At 45.3% G+C, this 14,790-nt stretch overlaps 2 pseudogenes; both read left to right on the plus strand.

Annotated features, from left to right (window-relative positions):
- Positions 1-253: 253 nt before the first annotated feature.
- On the plus strand, positions 254-561 carry LOC118618431 (annotated as a pseudogene).
- An 8,815-nt stretch (positions 562-9,376) lies between these two features.
- On the plus strand, positions 9,377-10,353 carry LOC118618432 (annotated as a pseudogene).
- Positions 10,354-14,790: the final 4,437 nt, after the last annotated feature.

Below are 14,790 nucleotides of genomic sequence, written 5' to 3' on the forward strand. Positions count from 1 at the left end.
TAAAGAAACTTGAGACTTTATCAGGAGTATGTGATTTCCTTTATCATTTGGAAATACTGTAAACAATTCACTTGGACTCCAGTTTTGAAGTTATTAAGGCCTAAAGATTTCTGAGGGACTTTCCAGTTCAACCATTCTCTTAGGTTCCTCAAATTGGTTCAATAAAAATACAGGGGTGGGTGCACCCCGCACTGCGTTCACCCTCTCCACCTCCACCTGTTGCTCACCCAAGTCCACACCACTGTGCCCTGACATGGCTGGCAAAGCACACATGCTAAGTGTTGAGGAGAGGGACCAGCTGCTGCCAAACCTGAGGACTGCGGGGTGGAATGAGCTGGAAGGCCAAGATGCCACCTGCAAGCAGTTCCATTTCAAAGACTTAACAGGGCTTTTAGCTTCGTGACAAGAGTGGCCCTGCAGGCTGAGAAACTGGACCACCATCCTGAATGATGTAACGTGTACAACAAGGTCCACATCACCCTGAGCACCCGTGAGTGTGCAGGCCTGTCAGAATGGACCCTGGCTGGCTTCATCGAACAAGTAGCAGTGTCCATGGCTTAGACTCTGCCTTTCCTCTTTGAATTCTTCAGGGTAAGAGGTGACTGAACTGGAAATCCAGAGAGAACAGGGGGCCCCAATATGTTGCTGCAGTCAATATTGCCAAGTCCACCCTGTTGCCTTCATTTAGGGGTGAGTCCTTGCTGTGGACAGAGATGCCAGCATCACTGCCAACACCAGGAACTTAGACCGTTTCCCCCCACACCATGTTCTTCATTCTTCGGGCTCTATTAAATGTACACAAATTTGGAAAAGAGCTTCCCATTCTTTCCAGCTTTCCAGCAACAGTAATGCTATTCTTTCCAGGCTGTATCTTGCTCCCCTTCTAATTCATTTCCCAAGAAGCTGTGATAGAAGCTGTGTCTAAGATAGACAAAATCTTGTCTTAGAAACCAGAACCCTCATGCCAACCCCTCTGTGTGATAGAAACACGTGCCTTTATGCCTCAAATAAAATCATTGTTTCGCTTGGGGAAAAAATACAGGGGTGAGCAAAAGTAGTAATAGTAATAAATAACACAACAATAAATAACTAATAATATAAGAATAAACTGTTTCACAGACTCACAACTGTAAACCTACTTTTTGCCCCCCCCCCCCCCCCCCCGTCTATATTTAAATCTCTCTGGTCTCTACTTACATGATCCAGTGTTTCTGAGAAAACATCTGTTTAGGTACCTACATGATCTTGTTTCACCCTCACAATCCAAGAAGATAGATATTATTCTCGTTTTGGAAGTGGAAACTGAGGCTCAGAGAGGGGGTGACTCTATCTAGGTCAGAGAGCTCATAGGAAGCTGAGCTGAGATTCAAACCCAGGACATCTGACTCTAAACACCGAGATACCAGTCCGGAAGAAAAATAGGAAAGAAACGGAAACGAGTAGTGGAGTAGCGGGAGATGGAAAGGGAGCAGTGAGCCCCCCGACTCGGGTAGCTTTGGGGTAAAGGATTGAGGTGGTGGGAGGAGAGCCCCGGGAAAAGTACTTGAGAGGTTTAACTTAGTTCCTGGAAGCAGGTTCGTCTTCCTTCTAGGTACTGGAATGTGTGGCTCTTCCTGAGGCGCGTCCCCTGACGTCACAGCTGGTCCTTGTCCAGCATGTCTCCTCCCACGGAGGGAAGGCTCTCCCTACCCACTCTCCTGAAATGGAAAACACAGGTAGCCTGGAGCCGAGGCGTTGGGGCAGGCTGGATAGCTGGTGCTGGTATCTGACATTATGCTTAGAGCCTGGAATTTTGCTGGTATCTGACGTCATCCTTAGAGCTTGGAATTTGTTTCTGGGAAACCCCCGAGGGCCAGCAGGACCGCCTAGTGCAGTTTCCTTTTCCATGGAGGATTCCAGCTCTTGAATTCTCACCATTCCTAGGCCCAGAAATGGGCACCATTCTGTGTTTTTATTAAGGTGCAACAAGGAAACCAAGCACTGGGGAAAACCACAGTAACCCTTGGCCAGCCTCTTGGGTTTGTTTTAAGAATGTGACCACAGGCAGCTGGAGAATAAAGAATGAGCTTTGGGTTCAGACCACAAAGCCTGCGCTAGGAGTACACTGACGTGTCATGTGACCTTAGGCAAATCCCATGCTGGTTCTTAGTATCCGAAACTAGAAAACAAAAGAGGGGCATTGGACTCAACTTGCAAATGCAGTCCATGGCCCTGTTGCATCTGAATCACCCATGGAGCATATCACGTAGTCAGATTCCTAGGCCTTGTGGCAAACCAAAGTCTGAATCTCCAGAAGCAGAGTGCAGAAATCTGTGTATGTAAAGAGCTTGCCAAATGATTCAGAGGTACAGCTATATTTGGTAATTACAGAACAAGATGATCTGTAATTGACTTCAAACCAACTGTCCTAACAGAAAATTGCTCTGTGACCTTGCCATGTACGCGTCTGTCTTTGGACCTCAGGGGTTTTTTTTCCATCTGTAATATGAGGGGGTTGGACTAGAATAGCTGATCTCCAAGGTCCCTTCTCTCGTGGCCAAGTTTGTGATTACAAACTTATGAATGAAATTTTAAACTTTAGGTCAGAGGCAGAATGCCAAACAGCCACAGGCTGGGACAAACTGTCCCCCGGGAGTGCCTCTGCTCACTTGGTGACGTCACTTACGTCACTCCCTCACTCGGCTCCCACTATGGTCAAGTAAGAACAACTGCTGCTGGGGTAACTTTCCAGATCCACCCCCACGAATCCCTTGGGAAATGTCCTCAAACAGGTCTAAGGGCTTTGGAGCCCTGCTTGTATTCAAATCCTGGCTCTACTACTGTCTTGCTGGGTGACCTTGGGGGAGTGATTTCATCTTTCTGAGTCTCGGTTTCTTCTTCTATGAAATGAGGGTCAGAATATTCCCATGTCATGGGCTGTCCTGAGGGTTAAATGTGTGCTTACCTCACCGCCTGGCAATAGCATTATGTAAATGTTAACAATATTAATTATTGTTATTTTTCTTCTGTTGGAATGTGTGAGTGGCAATACCTGATCTCTCAGATTTATGGCAAGGATCTAGGCAGATATCAGAGTGAGCCCAGTGTCTGGCACATAGTAGGGTACATAGTAGTACCCTCTTCCTAATCCCACCCCACCCCGAGTTTCTCCAACTCCCTACCTTTCTCCTTTCTTCCTCCCCTGGGCTGCCTTACAGCCCTGCTCACATGATCCCTTTCAAGGAATGTTTGGTGAAAACATGTCAGGGGAGACACGTGTCTCAGGGACAGCTTATACAACTGTGCTTACGCTTTTTTGGAAACTCCATGTGGGAGGTCAGCGTTTGGCTGCTTGTCCTGTGCATCAGTGACCATCCTGGGCTCTGGCCAGCAAGCTCCTCTTTGAAACAGGAAACTGGAGAGTGAGGAGAGAGAGAGAGAGCTAATCACCTGCCTGTTTTTTCTTTCAGATCGAGAATCCTCTGTTACCCAGACATTTTTAAGGGCTCTGTATGGCTCCATGTTTGGGAAGGAGTATTTGCTGAGTACCTACTGTGTGCCAGACACTTCAGTTAGCTCATCTAATCCTCATATAATTTCTAAAACAAGCCTGTGAATTGTGGATACAATATTCCCACTTAACAGATGAGGAAACTGAGGCTCAGAGAAGGAAGTGACTTGCTCAGGTCACTGCTAGGTGTCGTTGGTCTTAACCCTAAGTATAATTTATTCCTTGGTCTGAACTTGAGTGATTCAGGGCTTTATTTTGAGAAGAAAAAACTGGGTTTTTTTTTCAACTTCTTTTCATTATCATTCATTCGGTCAGTCATTTCTTTGATAAGTATTCATTGCGCATTTACCAGAAACTGGTCTGAGTGATACAGATATACACAAATAAAGTGAAGGAAGAGAAAAACTGTGACTTCATAGAGTTTATGTTATCATGGAGGAGCAGACAGTAAACAAGTCAACCAAATTATAAAATTTAACATCAAGTAGTGAGAACTGCGATGAAGGAAAATGGGGGAAGGGAGGACAGAGAGCAGGATGGTGAGACAAATCAGTTCAGAAATGGTGGTCTGGAGAGCCTTCCCTGAAGAGGTGGCATTTTAAACAGAGGTCTGATTGGAGTGAAAGATGGAGCCAACCGATTATCTGGGAAGAACATTCTAGATGAAGGAACAAGTGCAAGGCCCCGAGGCAGGAATGAGATCAGCATATTAGAGGGAGAGCAAGGAGGTGAGTGTCATGGGAACTGAGTGAACAGCGGAGGAGTGGGGGCTCCGGACCTCAACCCTCACCTCGGAATTTCCAGCTTACAGTTCACTGTCACCTTGCAACACCCCTGGGAGGTGAGGGGGGTAGTCGGGGTGGGAGGAGGTGGGAGGGATGGAAAGGGGGGCAGTTTCATTCACTCACCCAACTAATATTTTTTAACATGTTTTTATCGATTTTAGAGAGAGAGAGGGAGAGAGAAACATTGATCAGTTGCCTCCAGCACACACCCTGACAGCTCAAACCTGAAACCTGGGCATATGCCTTGACCTGGAATCAAACCGGCGACCTTTCGGTGCATGGGAAGATGCTCAACCAACTGAGCTGCACCAGTCAGGGCCCAACAAATATTTTTTGAGTACTTACTAGGTAGCGGGCACTATGCTAGTCTCTGGATATAGGAAACAGACACAGCCCCTCCCTGCAGGCAACTTCGGGTCTAGCAGAGGAGATACCCAAGAAAACAAGAAAGCAAATAATTGTATAAATATAAGTGGCAGTGTTATGAAGGAAGTGATGTAAAAGAATTTGGGCAGGACCACAATTTGGCCTTAGGGAAAGGTCTCTCTGAGCAAGTAGCCTGCTGGTAGTAAGCCCCAGAGATGGCTGAGGTTAGCCAGGGCAAGGATGTGCCAGGCGAAGGAGACAGAGCATCTGTAATGGCCCTGTGTCATCACATGAGAACCTTCCTTTATAGAAGGAGAAAACACAGAGCCAAGTGAATTGCCCATGTCGTAAATCAAACGGCCAGCCAGGCTTCAACAGGCTACCCTGTTTTTCTGTTGCACCAACAGCATTTGTATGAAGAACACATTCTGAGTTCTGTGGCACCTGGAAAATAGTTGCACTGTCTCCACCTTGACCAGATGTTGGACAGAGGCTGGGGAAAGGGACCTCAAAGGAATAGGGCAAGTTGGGAGGAAAGGGGAGGCTCAATGAATGGTTGGTGAAGTGAGATGATGGGCTGAGGGTCAAAGTGTCCTGCTCTGTGCACTGCACTCTAGCTCCAGATGCCGTGGCAGGTGAACCACATAGTCCTGTACTACCACAGAGAAGTGCTCAGATGAATGATGGTCTCTGTCAGGGACTCAGAGGCAATAGGGAGTCTGTGGAAAGAGCCCAAGGCTAGAAACCAAGGGATCTGGGTTTAGATGAGGCTTTGTAACCCAGACAACTCATTTTACCCTCTGAGCTTTAGTTTCCTCAACTATCCACTGGTTGTAATAATACCGGCCCTGGCTACCTTCTGGAACTGTCTGGGTGTGCAAATGCAGTAATAACCTAGATGAAACCTCTTTGAAGAACTCTGCGTATGGTTGGAACTGTTATTATCTATGTCTTTCTCTCTAGCTATGGAGTTGGATGCAGGGGAAGCAAGAGCTCAGTATGCAGGTGATTCTCAGGAACAAATTTCTCAACCTCTTTTCCAGTGTTTTCCTCTCTGTTCCTTTGGGGATAGGAGACACTTCAAAAATGGGGAGAACAGAAATCAGACCCATAAACTCAGTGGGACATGGTGAAACATAATCAAAGAAACTGGATTTGAATCTTGTATTAGTCAGCTGTTGCTGCATAACAAACAACCCCCAAATTTCAGTGGCAAACAGCAAGAGCATGTGTTTTTCAGTCATAGGTTTGCAAGTCAGCTTTGCTACAAAGTCTGTTGTCATTTCTCCTCTCTGAGCCTGTTTTCTCATCTGTAAAAGAGAAATGTTCAACACTCCTGTTTAACTAAACATACCCTCTGCTCAGGGTATGTTAGAAACTAGATGATATTCACCCTCTGGGCCAACTAGTAATCCAAGAACTGGTCTGACCTGAAAGCTCTCGCTCTAAGAGACAATGAAGACCAATCAGACTGGCTGTTTCTCAAATTCAGCCTAGAAGAGAGAGCCAGCCAGTGAGTCAGTCAGAGAGTGAGAGGTACACATCTAGGAAAAAGAGACACTCTCAAATAAAGCCCACACAGACTTCAAAAGCTGGAGAGAAGTCTGCCAGCCCCTGGAATCATCTTAGTTCTTGATGTCTTTTCTGTTTTAGTCTTTAACCCTCCTATATCCTTCTAAAAATGCCAACCCTTTTATTCTTGAGTCCTGGCGATTTCAAGAGCTGCTCTGACACAGAGAAGACAATGCATCAAGTTGCCAGCGCACTGGTGGCCATTGTTCACTGATCAGGAAATTGTTTAAGAGCAAGAATAATGTCTCATTCACCGGGATTCTTCAGAAGGCCTCTTACTTAGAAGATGGTCATTAAAAGTTTATTGGATAAATGACCAAATGAATGCATTTCTCTGCTTGGCTCTAAGGACAACCGTCCAAGTGGCATTCGTCCAGTTACCTACACAGCAAACACTTACTGGAGCAAGGCACCTGGGATACGTCTGTGAACAAGACAATGTCTCTGCTTTCATGAAGCTAAATCTGGCGGGGAAACAGATGATACATAAGTAAAAGAATAAATGACATGTTGTCGAGTAAGGAAAGCGTTATGACAAAAAAAAAGAAAAGCAAAGAGAGAGAGGGATTGGAGGAGGTGAGGGTTTTTTTTCGAATTCTTAGAAATACCTCCGGTGGATGCTGACTCACCGTGTGGGCCTCGGTTTGCCTATCTTACAACAGGTTTGCCTCTCTCTTAAGTTGAAAGGTCTGCCCAAGGGGAGGGACAGACACAGTATTCGAGGTCTCAGGGGAAAGAGAGATGAGAGCTAGACAGAGAGGTGAGGGATTTAAGAAGGCTTCCAGGAGGAGGAGGCATTTGAGCTGGGCCGTTAGGGACAGGATTGTTGTAGCTTCTTGGCCTCGGTGTCTCCGATGCTCCAGCTGTGCACACAGCCCCTGTTAAACTCAGGCCTCAGAGGCCTGGAAAGAGGGGGAGGGGCATCTTCACCCTTGTAGGCTGGGTCTCACCTCCGTTTTTGAGATGGGTGCCCCTTGACTCCCTGAATCACGTCTCTGCTTGAAAGAAGCTACGAGGAGAACATGTCCCAGACTCACTCCACCTCACAGGTAGAAAATAAGAAAGGGGGGGGGGACTATAATGGGGGCGCGTACTATGGACCTGGCCTTCACCTTATTCTATCCTCCTAATTGCCTCCAAGAAGTGGGTCTTTTACCCCCATTTTACTGAGGAGCAAAGTGACTTTCAGACTTTCCTCTAACTGGCAAATGTTGGAACCAGGATTTTTTTCCCCTCTATTTTTGTAGTTGTTGTTGTTGTTCTTCTTCATCACCTCCTCCTCCTCCTTCTTCTCCTTGTTTGTTTGTTTAAGTAGGTGATGATGGAACCAGGATTTTAATCAAGAATTTCTTACCTTAACACCTCTGTGGGTTTTGTTTGGTTGGTTGGTTGGCTTTTTATTTTCTTATTGTTGTTGTGTTTTTTTTTTCTTTGTTTATTTTAGAGAGAGAGGAAGGCAGAGGGAGAGAGAGATAGAAACATTGAGAGAGAACATCAACCGGCCACCTCCTGCATGCCCCTCACTGGGGATCGGGCCCACAACCTGGGCATGTGCCCTGACCAGGAATCGAACCGGTGACCTCTTGGTGCATGGGTGGATGCCCAACCACTGAGCCACACCAGCCAGGCTCTTGTTTTTTTAACTTCAGTCTCAGGCAGATAACTGGGGACTTCAATTCAATTCTACAAAACTTTGACTACTGCATTTTGTTTTCTAGAGCCAGAGAAGAACCCATCATAATTTTTTAAAGAGCCCCAGGTCTAATTGTTTTGAACTCTTTGGAGGTCATGACTTCTTTGTGCATCTACAGAGAGAATCTGAAGTTTCTTGCCCAGAAAAATTTACAAAGAGACAAACCCTACAAAAGTAGTGACAATCCATGTACCCTTTGCCCCCGATCCAAGGAGCACAGGTTAAAACCCCACAGATCCACAAAGAGCTGTATTCGAACATACTATACACCTTCAAAGAGATTCTCAGACCTTGGAGAAAGGGAATTTAATTTCTTAATTTCAGGGGGTTGGCATAGTTTTATAGAAGAGCTTCCTCTAACTGTCTCAACTAGTAGTCCTCAATTGCTTTTGCTCATGTACCCTCTAAATGACTATTGAAAAACTATGTAGCTCTGGCCAGTTTGGCTCCGCGGTTAGAGCGTCGGCCTGCGGTCCAGAGAGACCCGGGTTCGGTTCCCGCTAAGGGCACGTACCTCGGTTGCAGTTTGTCCCCGGCCCTGGTTGGGTCGTGCATGCAAGAGGCAGCCACTCGATGTGTCCCTTTCACGTCGATGTTTCTCTCTCTGTGTCTCTTCTTCTCTCTCCCTCCCACTCTATCTGAACAAAAAATGGAAAAATGTCCTCGGGTGAGGATTAAAAAAAAGAAAGAAAGAAAAACTATGTTCCTTACACACTTTTTAGTTGACTGTTAACCTTTTTCATCAAATGTTTATGTAGTGCTCTGACCAGTTTGGTCCAGTTGTTAGAGCGTCGGCCCGTAGACCAGAGAGTCCCGGGTTCGGTTCCTGCTAAGGGCATGTACCTCGCTTGCAGTTTGTCCCCGGCCCTGGTTGGGGTCGTGCAGGTGGCAACCAGTCGATGTGTTTCTCTCACATAGATGTTTCTCTTTCTCTCTTCCTCCCTCTCTCCCTCCTGCTCTATCTGAAGATAAATGCAAAAATGTCCTCAGGTGAGGATTAAAAAATAATAATAATAATAATAATAATGATAATAATAATTTTTTAAAAAAGTTTACGTAGTGTCCGGCCTGTGTATCTCAGTGGTTGAGCGTCGACCCATGCACCAAGAGGTCACCGGTTTGATTCCTGGTCAGGGCACGTGCCCAGGTTGTGAGCTCGATCCCCAGTGGGGGGCATGCGGGAGGCGGCCAATCGATGTTCTCTCTCATCGATGTTTCTCTCTCTCTCTCCTTCTCCCTTCCTCCCTCTCTAAAATCAATAAAGAAAAAAAAAATTTTTAAGTTTATGTAGTTACCAAGGTTGTAATTTCTGACACATTGTAAAGTCTTACACTCAAACAATTCCATAACTCTTTTAAATGTATCCAGTTAATTAAATACCCTAGCAATTTGATACTTACAGCCATCCATTTAAAAAATACATGAACAGAGTTAGAGCAGCAGCGGCTTTTGGAGCAGGCACGGAACTTGATGGCTTCTACAGGCAGCCAAGCCTCGGACACAGGCAGCGTTTGTGGATTCTTCCGTGACAGCACAGCCCCCACCAAAAAGCTGGGACGCTGTCTTCAAGCTTAGAGAGTAAGGAGCCCCAGGAACTTGAGCCGGTGGTTGGAACAGTCATGAATGCTGCGGCTCCAGCCCTGAAATCCTGGCGGGTGTTAATTCGGGCCTTACTGGGTGCTGCCACGGACTTTGATCTTCCAGAAGATAAGGAGAGCAAAAAATTTCAGAAATGTCTCCAGGAAGATAAGACTTTTGCTCATGTTGCCCGTGACCTTATTCAGGAACGCTCCTCGTGCTAGTAATAATGACGGATCTGTTTATATGCAGGACTGTGTATATGCGGTATTCCATGATGTGGAATCAAAGATGGAAGACTCTGGAAAGCAGCTACTGTCAGTTCTCCACCTGATGGGAAATGGAGCCCTGGTATTGAGTACAAATGTTGACAGTCTCCTGGAACTGTATGCAGCTGACCAGGGAAGACACCTGGAATTCTTGGCCTTACTGATGGTCCTAGAGTGGGCTCAAGAGAAGCAGAAGCTGAGCTTTATGGGGTCTACTCCAACCCCAGTGTCACTGTCCTTCACGCAGCTGGGTATCAGCATGTGCTCGGGAACACTGAAGTTACGACAGAGATCTAGAAAGTCTGTGAAGACAAGTCATTTCTTTGCCTGGGTGTGGCCAGACTGTGGATGACATCACTTTCCAAGCCCTTTTTCCAGAGACTGTCAAGCACAAACCTGACCTAACACGTGTCACGCTGATTTGGATAGGAGATAGAGATGAGTTCAGGAAGCTTCAAGAAGACCTGGGGGACAAAGGGACTTATGTTGTCCCTTATGGAAACGAATATGCTGATTGATTTTCCAGAACATTTCAAGCCACTGACCTGTGAGATGTCGGGGAGGGGTAGCTCAGCAGGGATGGTGAAACAGATCATCTAAATGGCTTGTCTGAGTACCCAGTGAAATGAGACCGCAGTAGACGGGAGAGCTACAGAAGTCACTACCATTAGGCCAAGCTGCAAGGTGCTATCGTGGACTGTGTTTAACCTTCAAGAACCCAACACAGTTCCCAGGAAGAACCAAAAACCAGAAGCTGAAGGCTGGGGCTACATCTAGTGCCAAGGGATGGGGGGCATTCCAACTTAATCCTTCGTGTTGGCCCAGTTCTTGGTCTTTTTTTGTTTTGTTTTCCCAGTTCTTGGTCTTATGCGGTCTTTTATTCAGTTCAAGAATACCCAAGTGACAACAGGACCCAGGTGCACCCCACCCCACCCCTAGGCTGGACACACTGCTTGCGTCCACGAAGCAGATCAACGTGGCATCCCCTGAAGGGCTGCTGCTCTGCATAAAAGACTTGAGCCCGGCTGGTGTGGCTCAGTGGTTGAGGATCGGCCTATGCACCAAGAGGCTGCTGATTCAATTCCCAGGCAGGGCCAAGGCCCAGGTTGTGGGCTCGATCCCCAGTAGGGGATGTTCAGGAGGCAGCTGATCAATGTTAATGCTTCTCTCTCTTATCGCTGTTCCTATCTCTCCCTCTCCATTCCTCTTTCTCTTAAAAAAAATAAATAATAGCCCTGGCCGGTTTGGCTCAGCGGTTAGAGCGTCGGCCTGTGGTCTGGAGAGACCCAGGTTTGGTTCCCGCTAAGGGCACGTACTTCGGTTGCAGTTTGTCCTCGGCCCTGGTTGGTCGTGCGGGTGGCAGCCACTCGATGTGTCCCTTTCACATCGATGTTTCTCTCTCCCTCTCTCCCTCCCACTCTATCTGTACAAAAATTGGAAAAATGTCCTCGGGTGAGGATTTAAAAAAAAAAAAAAATAATAATAATAATAATAAACATTAAAAAAACCCACAAGACTCAAAGCTCTAGTTTTCTAGATCTCTTACAGTGTACAGTATTTTACTTACCTGAGCTGTATTAAAAGCTTGTTCACTAAAAAAAATAATAAAATACATGGGGCAAGCTCTTCTCTAACAGAAATTTCACATCATTCCTTTTTCTACTTGAATTCAAATTTCCACTCTGTGCTCCACTGCAAAATTTCACCATATGTATTTTTTAATGCCTACTGATAACTTTATCGTATTACTCTGCCTAAAAAATATATATGACTATTGGATTATTATTTTACTTTCTATGACCATAAGATGGGGTATTAAATTTTTCTATCGTTATAATTACCATCAGAGTGCAGTTAATCAAGACAATGTAAATATGTTACAATTTTTTAATGTCCTACCAAAAATTTTAATACCTTTGTTGAGATAGGGCTGACAGAAAATATTTAAATATTTAAAGTGTACAATTTGACATATGTATGTACTCATGAAACCAGTCCCCAAACTTTGCTAAATAATCATTAAACAGAAAAAGTAAAATTGGGTAAATTTTCCTTCCCAGTTAGCTCATATATCCCTGGGTGAATATTGCCTGTGCTAGAATGAGATCATTTTAACAATAATTGTATTCCTCATTTTTACAGCTGTTGAGCAGTGAGTGGTGTGCTGAAGCCAGCTTGTATTTGTTCAAGTTTGGGAGATTTTGTGGGTAGTAGTTAAACATAACTGTCACTAAAGATGAAATGATATAAACTTACAATTAAATCAACTACATAAGAGACAAAGGGGCCCTGGCCGGTTTGTCTCAGCGGTTAGAGTGTCAGCCTGCAGACCAGAGAGACCCGGTTTCGGTTCCTGCTAGGGGCACGTACCTCGGCTGCAGTTTGTCCCTGCCCTGGTTGGGGTGGTGTGGGTGGCAACCACTCGATGTGTCTCTCTCGTGTGGATGTTTCTCTCTGTCTCTCTTCCCCCTCTCTCCCTCCCGCTCTATCTGAAGATAAATGCAAAAGTGTCCTCGGGTGAGGATTAAAAAAATAAAAATAAATAAAAAGGTGTCACATCTCTGCTTAAAAAATTAGAAACAACAACAACAAAGGAAATAAGTATTCAAAACTCATCACTGCCTAATTATTTACCTACATTTTACTGTTATCTATGTTCTTGATATTATTTGCACCTATTATATCTGTGTGGTAGAAATACTGCTCATTCCTAACCAACTCCAAGTTAAGTGACATCACATTGGTAGCTTGAAATCAGCCATGGTGGGAGTATTTACACCACAGAAATTGGCAAATGGTACAAACGACCACTTCCTGAGCCCCAAACCACCCCATATACCACCTATTGTTAAATATTTGCCAGCATACCACTGGCTATAAGTGCTGAGAAACCCTCTTCACTTAGAGAAGCTGGTGGGAATGAAAGGTGTTTTGTTATAGCAATGTGATGACAGAAAAGTCAAATCACATAGTGATCTGTCATCAAAAATTATTTTTAATGATCTATCTACTGACAACTAGATTAGGCCCTCCTTCAATTCTGTGGACAGCAAAGATTGCAAAACCCATCTGACTTGCAAAAGGATTTCTTATTCTGACATGAAATTCATTCATCTTCTCAGTTTATTTCCAAATCCTAAGGAACGGTGTTGAGAGTAGCTGGGGGAAAAAAAAATGCTTAGCTTTAAATCCGTGGGAGGGGAGTGGGGGTGGGGGAATCTGATCAGCATTTGAAACTTAGTTTATTGTCAAGGCTGTCTGTCTCAAAAGATTTTCATCCTTTGATAATATTTAAGGGATGGGACAAACAGGGCAAGTCACTCCCAACTCTTCACAAAGTGTATGAATTCAAAGTATATGAATCCAACAGAGGCCAAAATATCCTGGTTCAGCCTTAGAAAGATATATATATATATATAAATATATATATATATATTCTTATAAAGACATATTATATAATATATGTGTGTATATATCTTTATATTATATATTACATATCATATCTTTCTACCATATAAAATAGAGATAAGGCCAGGTACCTTTGATACTTTGAGTAGCATAGGATGCTTCCCCTAATAATTCCAACAGTTCCTGTACTTGGAGCCCCAGAGGGTTTTTACCATCCCACATCCCCACACCCCCACTCACCACACACACACACACACACACACACACACACACACACAGGAGCGTGCGCTTTTAGGAGGATGCAAGCAAGGATAAGGACGAGACAGACTTGTTTTTACAAAGGTGGAAGCAGATGAGAATGGAGATAAATTTGTACACCAATCTTCTGAGACATCAAACGTTTTAGAAGTTCAAAATCTGGGAATACAAATCCCTTACAACAGAGGTCAGTCACCTTAAGACCAAGAAGTCTGTCCATGGTTTATTTTTATTTATTTATTTTTTTTTTTATCCTCACCCGAGGATATTTTCCCATTTTTTGTACAGATAGAGTGGGAGGGAGAGAGAGGAAGGGAGAGAGAGAGAGACATCGACGTGAAGGGACACATCGAGTGGCTGCCACCCGCACGACCAACCAGGGCCGGGGACAAACTGCAACCGAAGTACGTGCCCTTAGCGGGAACCGAACCCGGGTCTCTCCGGACCGCAGGCCGACGCTCTAACCGCTGAGCCAAACTGGCCAGGGCGGGCCATGGTTTATTTTTGTTCAACTCACTGCTAAGAATGATTTTTACATTTTTATTTTTTCATCCTCACCTGAGGACATTTTTCCATTTTTTGTTCAGATAGAGGGGGAGGGAGAGAGAGGGGGAGAGAGAGAGAGAGAAACATTGATCTGAAAGGGACACATCCAGTGGCTGCCACCCGCACGACCAACCAGGGCCAGGGACAAACTGCAACCGAGGTTCGCGCCCTTATCAGAACCGAACCCGGGTCTCTCTGGACCTCAGGCCGACGCTCTAACCAAACGCTGAGCCAAACCCAAAACGGCCAGGGCGGATTTTTACATTTTTAAATAATGGGGGGGGGGGGGGGGGATCAAAAGGAGAATGCTATTTAGTGACCCATGAAATTTTTGTAAAATTCAAATTTCAGTTTTCATAATTAGTGTTTATTAGAACACAGCCACACTCATTCTTTTAGGTATTTATTGGTTCCCTCTGAGCTACAGCTCTAGAGGTTAATAGTGACAAGAGGCCGTATGGCCGGCAAAGACTAAAATACTTAGCCCTTCACAGAAAAAGTTGGTTGACCCCTTAAAACTACCGATGTCCATGCCCCATTTGGAAAGTCTTCCGCCTGGTTTTGAAGAGCGCTGGTCTAAACTGACGACTCTGGACAAGTCCTTCCTGTCCGTGGGCCTCAGTGTCCCCCACTGTAAAATGGAATTAGACGCAGTGTCCTTGGGGGGCCTGCCTAACAGGGGATCAAATGAATAAAGGGGGTTGGGGCTCCAGGAGGACGATGACTCGGGGTAGATGGGGACCCGGCTGACGCGCACAGGGCGAGTCTGTTGGGATTTCCATGTCCCCAGGCGGGCGCAGCGCCCCAGAGGCCCGTCTTTCTCGG

This window comes from Molossus molossus, unplaced genomic scaffold (genome assembly GCF_014108415.1).
Source record: "Molossus molossus isolate mMolMol1 unplaced genomic scaffold, mMolMol1.p scaffold_m16_p_6, whole genome shotgun sequence".
NCBI classification, from domain to species: Eukaryota; Metazoa; Chordata; class Mammalia; order Chiroptera; family Molossidae; genus Molossus; species Molossus molossus.